The sequence below is a fragment of the Leucopleurus acutus genome, assembly GCF_964270905.1.
Source record: "Leucopleurus acutus genome assembly, chromosome: 20".
NCBI lineage: Eukaryota > Metazoa > Chordata > Mammalia > Artiodactyla > Delphinidae > Leucopleurus > Leucopleurus acutus.
The window spans coordinates 20241874-20249807 of NC_139162.1; the positions used below are offsets into that span (position 1 = coordinate 20241874).

General features: G+C 38.2%; 1 pseudogene across 1 annotated transcript; it reads right to left on the bottom strand.

Moving 5' to 3' along the window:
- Nucleotides 1–1462: 1462 nt before the first annotated feature.
- Nucleotides 1463–1934, bottom strand: LOC309976494 (ferritin light chain-like; annotated as a pseudogene). Its single transcript has one exon. The product of its transcript is annotated as a ferritin light chain-like (transcript).
- Nucleotides 1935–7934: the final 6000 nt, after the last annotated feature.

Sequence of the window (7934 nt, forward strand, 5' to 3'; positions counted from 1 at the left end):
TGGCCTTATGACTTGACTGACCAACTGTACATGTTTAAGAAAGTGTTGCAAACTTACTAGAAAATTAACATATTTTTCAAAGTAAGCATGCCTAAAAAAGGGAAGGAGCGGAAATTACTTAAAGCAATCATAGATAACATTGAAAAATGAATCATTAGCAAAACCCACATTTTTACAGAAAACGAATATTTCACCATGATTTGGTACCTTTCATTGATGCCCACCCATTATTAATCACTGCTTAACTGCAGCCTGATATTTTCTCAGGCTCTTGTATATGCTTTTTCTCCCCATATCTTCTTCTTTAAAAAATGTCAGCCCCTTATTTGTTTAATTGACATATAATTAATAGGCAGTGAAATGCACAGATCTTAAGATTACAGTTTAATGAGTTTTTGCAAATGCGTGTTGCCACGTAACCCACATCTCTGTCAAGACACAGAACATTTCCATCACCCCCAAAACATTCTACCTGCTCCCGGTCCATCCTTCCCCCACCCACTTCCTCCTGGCTCTCAGGAAAACATTGCTCTGATTTATTTCAACAGAGATTAATTTTGCCTGTTCTAGAACTCCATGTAAATCAAATTGTGCAGGATGTATTCTTTTGTAGCTGGCTTTTCTCAGCATCATGTCTTTGAGGCTCATTTGTGTTGTTGCGTGTATCAGTAATTCCTTCCTCTTTATTGCTGGGTAACTTCTGTTGTATGATTATAACTCCATTTTTTATCCCCTCACTTGTTGAAGGACATTTGGGTCATTTCTAGTTTTTGCCTATTACGAACAAAGCTGATATGGATATTCTTATGCAGCTCTTATTGTGCACATTTTCATTTCTCTTGAGTAAATACAGACCGACTTCATTTTGTTGCACTCAGCTCTATCGTGCTTCGCAGGCACTGGGTTTTCTACAAATAGTAGGTCTGTGGCAGCCCTGCAGCAAGCAAGTCTGTTGGCGCCATTTTCCCAACTGCATCTCCTCTCTTCATGTCTCTGTGTCACATTTTCAAAATTATTGAAACATTTTAAGCTTTTTCATTATTATACTTGCTATTGCGCTCTGTGATCAGTGATCTTTGATGTTACTGTTGCAAAAATATTATGACTCACTGAAGGCTCAGATGATGATTAGCATTTTTTAGCAATAAAGTATTTTAAAACGAAGGTATGTACATTGTTTTTTTAGACATAGTGGTATTGCATACTTAATAGACTACAGTATAGTATAAACGTAACTTTTTTTTGGCTACTGCAAAAAACTTTATTGTTTACGTTTGGTCTACCGCTTGGGAGAGGGCTCCAGGGTGGTTGAAAAGCTGCCTGGTGGCTGCGGAGAAAGACTTCAGGCAGAAGCCTTCACCAGGGGGACGCCAGAGGGGCCCCTCAAAGGCTGCTGGGCTCTGGAGGCTCCTGCTCGTGCTTGAGGGTGAGCCTTTGGGAAGAGATACTGGCGCAGCCCAGCCTAGGGACCAGGCAGCCTGCGGAGGTCGGTCATGTGATCGCCCATCTTCTTGATGAGTTTCACCTGCTCATCCAGGAAGCGGCTCTCCCGGAAGTCACGGAGCTGGGGATCTGCCCGGGCAGAACCCAGGGCATGCAGATCCAAAAGGGCCTGGTTCAGGTCCTCCAGGACCACGGCGGCTTCCATAGCGTCCTGGGTTTTGCCCCACTCATCTTGGGACGGCTTTTGCAGCCCTGGAAGAGGGCACGACTGCTGCGCTGGGTTTGATCTTCAAGAGACGCTCAGAGCACTCCAGCTTCTCCTCGGCCTGTTCGCGGACAGAAGTGGCCCACGCCTCCAGAGCCACGTTGTCGCGTTCGAAATAGAAGCCCAGAGAGAGGTAGGTGCAGGAGCCCCGCAGATGCACATAGACCAGGTAGTGGATGGCAGCCTCCACCTGGGTGAAATAATTCTGATGAATCTGGGAGCTCATGGTTGACGGGCAATTAGGAGCTAAGCTCAAAAAATGGTGTTGGCTGGTCCCAGAGGCTGAGGATAGCTGTAGAGGTTGGTTCTGAAGGTGACTACTGGAAAAAAGGTTGGAGGGTGGTCGGAAGTTGGAGGAGGGGGGTGTCCCTGGGCCTCTTCTGTCCAAACATTGTTGAAACAAGAGACGGATCCACGGACCACTGAGTGCACTGCCTTACCTGAGCCGGGAAACCAAAAATTTGTATGACTTGCTTTACTGAGATACGGGCTTTATTGTGGTGGTCTGGAACTGGCCCCGCAATATCTCTGAGGTACGCCTGTGGGTAGAAGTGGAATTTCTGGGTCCCAGGGCAGGTGAACGCTTAACGTTATGGGGAACTGCTAGACGGATTTCCGAAGTGGCCATTTTGCCTTCCTGATGTTACTGTCCCAGAGTCCTGTAGCTCCACATCCTTCTCGGAATTTGATGTTGCCAGTTTTGAAATGTCAGCCATTATGGTGTGTGCATAATTGTATATCATCTTTGTTTTAATTTGCATTTCCTTGATGACTAATGCTGTTGAGCCTTTTCTCCATGTGCTTATCGTACACTCATGTGTATTTTTATTTATTTATTTATTTATTTATTTGCCATACGCGGGCCTCTCACTGCTGTGGCCTCTCCCGTTGCGGAGCGCAGGCGCCGGACGTGCAGGCTCAGCGGCCACGGCTCACGGGTCCAGCCGCTTTGCGGCATGTGGGATCTTCCCGGACCGGGACACGAACCCGTGTTCCCTGCATCGACAGGCGGACCCCCAACCACTGTGCCACCAGGGAAGCCCTCATGTGTATTTTTATAACATAGATTTTTTTTGGCCACGTGGCGTGTGGGATCAAACCCGTGCCCCCTGCATTGGGAGCACGGTGTCTTAACTACTAGACCACCAGGGAAGTCCCTCATGTGTATTCTTTAGTGAACTGCCTGTTCTAGACTTTTTACTCATTTCAAAAATTGGGTTGTCTTTTTATGATTGAGGTTTGAGAAGTTCTTCGTATATTTTAGATCCGGAGGCTTGTCAGATATATGTTTTGTGAATATATTTGTGACTTTTCACCTGATCTGTGCCTAGCGTAATAACGTCTTTTCATAAATTTTTAAAAGTTTGAGAAAATCTAGTGTATCGGATTTTCCTCTTATGATGAATGCTTTTTCATTCCTGTCTGAGAAATCCATATCTACTTCAGAGTTGCAAAGATATTCTCATTTGGTTTCTTTTGGCAGTTTTATTGTTGTAAGCTTTTATATTGATAGTATGATCCACGTTGAATTAACTCCTGTGTATGTGTAAGGCAAGAGTTACAGTTAATTTTTACCCCTTATAGATTTACCCCAGGCTGTTTGTTGCAGTACTATTTATTGAAAAAAACCTGTGTTTCCCCTCATTGAATTGCTTAGGTTCCTTGACCCCCAAATCAGTTGGTTATGTAAGTATGGATCTTTCTGGACTCTGTTCCACTGATTTATGTGTCTCTTTTCATTACCAACACCACAGTGTCTTGATTACCATGGCTTCATAATAAGTCTTGAAATCTGTGAGTGTAAGTCCTTATCTTACTCTTTTTCAAGATTGTTTAGCTTTTCTAGGTTCTCAAGATGTTTTTAAAATCATCCATTTCTAAAAATAAAAGTTAAGATTTTGTAAAATTAAGGTTTAAATACATTGAAATGCACAGGTCTTACAAACATATATACCCGTGTAAGCCACACTTTTATCAGGACATTTCGATAACCCCAGAAAGCTCCATTGTGGCCTTCTTGTCATTCTGAGTTCTCAGAAATAACTGCTGTCCTGATTTCTATCATGTTTTGCCTTTTCTAGAACTTCTTGGAAAGGAAATCGAGCAATGTGTACATTTGTGTGAAGGCTTCTCTCTCAGCATAATACTTTTGCTTTGTCTGTCAGTGGTTTGTTCATTTTTATTGATGAGTATTATTCCACTGAATGAATACAACACAATTTGTTCATTCTTTCACTTCTTGATGAACACCTGGGCGGCTACCAGTTTTTGGGTCTTGTGAATAAAGCTGCTCTGATTAACTTTTGTAAAAGAGTTTTTGTGGATAGGTGTTTTCGTTTTTCTTAGGTAAATACCTTAGAATGGAATTGCTGGCTGTGGACTAAATATATGTTTAATACGTTAAGAAATTGCCATTATTTATTGCGTGGGTTGTTTTTTATGGTAGAAGATACAGAGCTAGAGATATGTAACATATAGCTCTATATACACTTTGTCAGATTTTATGAATATTTTCAGTTTACAGCCTGCTTAATCATTTAAAAATGTGTTTTTGATAAGCAAAAATCTTTTTTAAAATAGCAATTTGATAAAGTTCAACTTTTCAGTTTTCTAATGGTTACTGAATTCTGTATCCTATCTACAGAAGTTTATCTAGCCCAAGTTCACAAAAATATGTTCCTCCTTTTCCCCTAGACATCTTATAGTTTTTGCTTTTATGTTTAGGTCTACGGATCCTGTGACACTGATAAATTCACTTAGTTCTATAAGTTTTTGTTTTGGATTCCTTAGGATTTTCTATGTCCACTGCTGTGTAGTCTGCAAATAAAAGTAGCTTCACTTTAAATTCCTTTTATATGCCTTTCATTTCTTTTTCTTACTATACCGCCTAGAACCTCTATGCAGCACTGTACTAGAATTGGTGAGAGTGGACGTTCCAGCCTTTTTCCTGATCTAAGTGAGAAAGCATTTAATACAATGTTAGTTGTAAGCTTCTCATAGACAATATTAGGTTTAAGTAGATTTCCTCTGTTTCTAGTGTGAGAGCTTTTTTTCTTCTCTAAATTGTCAAAAGATTTTTCAGCACCTGTTGAGATTATTAGAGCTCTCCCCCACCCACCTTATTCTATTAATGTGACAAATTTTATTAGTTGGTATTTGAATGTTAACCAACTTTGCATTCCGGTGATAAATCTCACTTGGTCATGTTGTGTTGTATTTTGTAATATTTTGTGCAGTTTGATTTGCTAATATTGTGTTAAGGATTTTTCATAAAATGTTCATGAGGCATATTAGCCTGCAGTTTTCTTTTCTTGGATGTTTTTATCTGGTTGTGACATTAGGTTTATGCTAGTCTCATACAGTGAGGCTGAAATTGTGTTCCCCTCCTCCAGGTTTATAGAGTGGTTGTTTAGGATTGGCATTATATCTTCCTTAAATATCTGATGAAACCATCAGGACAGCCATCTAGATCTGGAGTTTTCTTTGTGGGAAGATACTTAATTACAAATTCACTTTCTTTAATAGATATATGGTGATTTAGATTTTCTACTTCTTGAGTCAATGTTGGTAATTTGTGTGTTCCAAGGAATTTATCCAGTTAGCCTGAGTTTTCAAAGTATGAGAATGAAGTTAATAATGTTTTGTCATTATCATTTTAATGTATGTGGAATCTGTAGAGATATGTTCTCTTTCATTCCTGATATTGATTATTTGTGTTTCACTCTATTTCATCAGTCTAGCTGGAGTTTTATCAATTTTATTAAATTTCTCAACCCACTTTTGTTGCCTTTTTTCCTGACGTTTTGATTATTTCCTTTTATATCATTTTCCATTCTTTATTATTTTTTCTTCTGCATACTTTGAGTTTAATTTCCTCATTTAAAAATCTTTTTAGGTTGAAGCTTAGGTAATGTTTATTTTTCTCTTCTAATATAAATCTTTAGACCTGTAGGTTTACTTCTAAACCCTGTGTTAGCTGCATCCCACAAATTTTGGTACACTGTGTTTTTTATTTTTCTAGTTTAAAATATTGTCTAATTCACTTTACAATTTCTCCTTTGGTTTATGGGTTATTTAGAAGTGTAATGCTTGATTTCCAACATTTATGGATTTTCCTGGAACCTTGTTATTAATTTCTAACTCAACTTCATTTTGTCAGAAAACAAACTCTGTAGGATTTGAATTGTTTTAAGTTTGAGACTTGTTTTATGGCCCACAGTAGGGTCTACTTTGGTGACTATTCCATGTGCGCTTGGATAGACTATGAATTAGATTGAGTTGATTGTAATGTTGTTCACATTTTGTATATTCTTGATTTTTTGTTTACTTCTTGCTATAGACTGAATGTTTGTGTCCCCCCAGATTCATATGTTGAAATTATCTCAGTACGATGGTCTTAGGAGGTGGGGCCTTTGATAGGTAATTAGCTCATGAGGATGGAGCCCTCATGAATGAGCTTAGTGCCCTTATAAAAGAGACCTCAGAGACTCCCTTGCCCCTGCCACCATGTGAAGACATGGCAAGAAGACAGATGACTATGAACCAGGAAATGAGTCCTCACCAGACACCAAATCTGTTGGTGCCTTCGTCTTGAACTTGCCAGCCTCTAGAACTGTAGGAAATTTCTGTTGTTTGTATGTCACCCAGCTTATGGTACTCTGTTCTAGCAGCCCAAATGGGCTAAGGTACTTTGTCTATCCAGAACTAAGTACAGTTGACAGGTTTGAACTACCACTTGCACACAGATATTTTTCAATAGTATAATAATAAATACTACAGTACTACATGGTACATGGTTGACTGAATCCACGGATACAGAGGAACGTAGGAAATGGAGGGCCAACTATACGTTATCCTTGGATTAATCCCCATGTTGTTCAAGGGTCAGCTGCACTGAAGTTTGCAGCTCTAATTGTAAATTGATCATTTCTCCCATTCTGTCAATTTTTGCTTCAGTTACAGACAATTATGATTGTTATATCTTCTTCATGAATTGACATGTTTGCCCTTATTCAATGTTTCTCTTTATATCTGGTAATACTTACCTTGAAATCTATATTAACTAATATTAGTGTGGTTATTCCAGCTTTCTTTTAATCAGTGTGTCTTCATCTTTTGACTTCTAACCTGTTTGAACACTTCTATACATGATATAGTTAGTGCCTGATATTTAAAAAAAATCCAATCTAATGAGTGTTATCTTTTAGCGGGAGTGTTTAGTTCTTTTACATTTAATGAAATTATGTGTTTGGGTTTATATTTCTCATATTTTTAATCTTCTTGCTTCCTTGTGGGTTAATTGAACATATTCTAGTAATTGTATCTCCTTGATGGGCTTAGTAGCCGTAACTCTGTGGCCTGTATTTTTAGTGGTCACTCTGGGATTTACAGTATACACCCTTAACTCATAACTTACACTTCTGATATTTTACTACCTCACATTTAGCGTAAGAACCGTACAGCAGTATAAGGCTCTTTTCTCATTATTTTGTGCTATTGTAGTCTCACGTTTTACTTCTACACCTTATAAACCCAAAATACATTGTTACTATTTGGATTTAAATAATCTTTCTAAAAAATCAAGAAATGAGAGGAAAAATATTTAATATTTTCTGTTTGTGGTGCTCTTCATTTCTTTGTGTAAATATAAATTTCCATCTGGTATCATTTTCCTTCTTCCTGAATAACTTCCTTCCATATTTCTCATAGTATAGATTTTCTAGCTATGGATTTTTTCAGTTTTTTCTATTTTATAATTTTTTAATTTTACCGTAATTTTTAAGGGTATTTGCCCCGGATATAGAATTTTCATTGACGATGTTTTTATTTCAGCCCCTTAAAGACATTGTTCTATTTTCTCTGTTGCGTTATTTCTGGTGAAAAGTCAGTGGAAACTATTATTTTTTCTCCTGTATGTTATGTGTCTCTTCTGTGGCTGCTTTTAAGATTTTTATCTTTGGTTTATTACAGTTTGATTATTGTAAGTCTTAGTGTTTTTTTTCTTTGCTTATAATTCTTGGGGGTTATTGACCTTCTTCAATCTATGAGTTAATATTTGTCATCAAATTTGGAAAATTTCCATCTGCTAGTTCTTCAAATATTTTCTCTACCCCAATCTCTCTCCTCTCCTTTGGGACTCTAACTTCAAGTGTATTACAGTACTTTATATGGTCTCATGGTTGAGCCTCTGTTCTTTTATTTAGCCTTTTCATCTCTTTGTACTTCA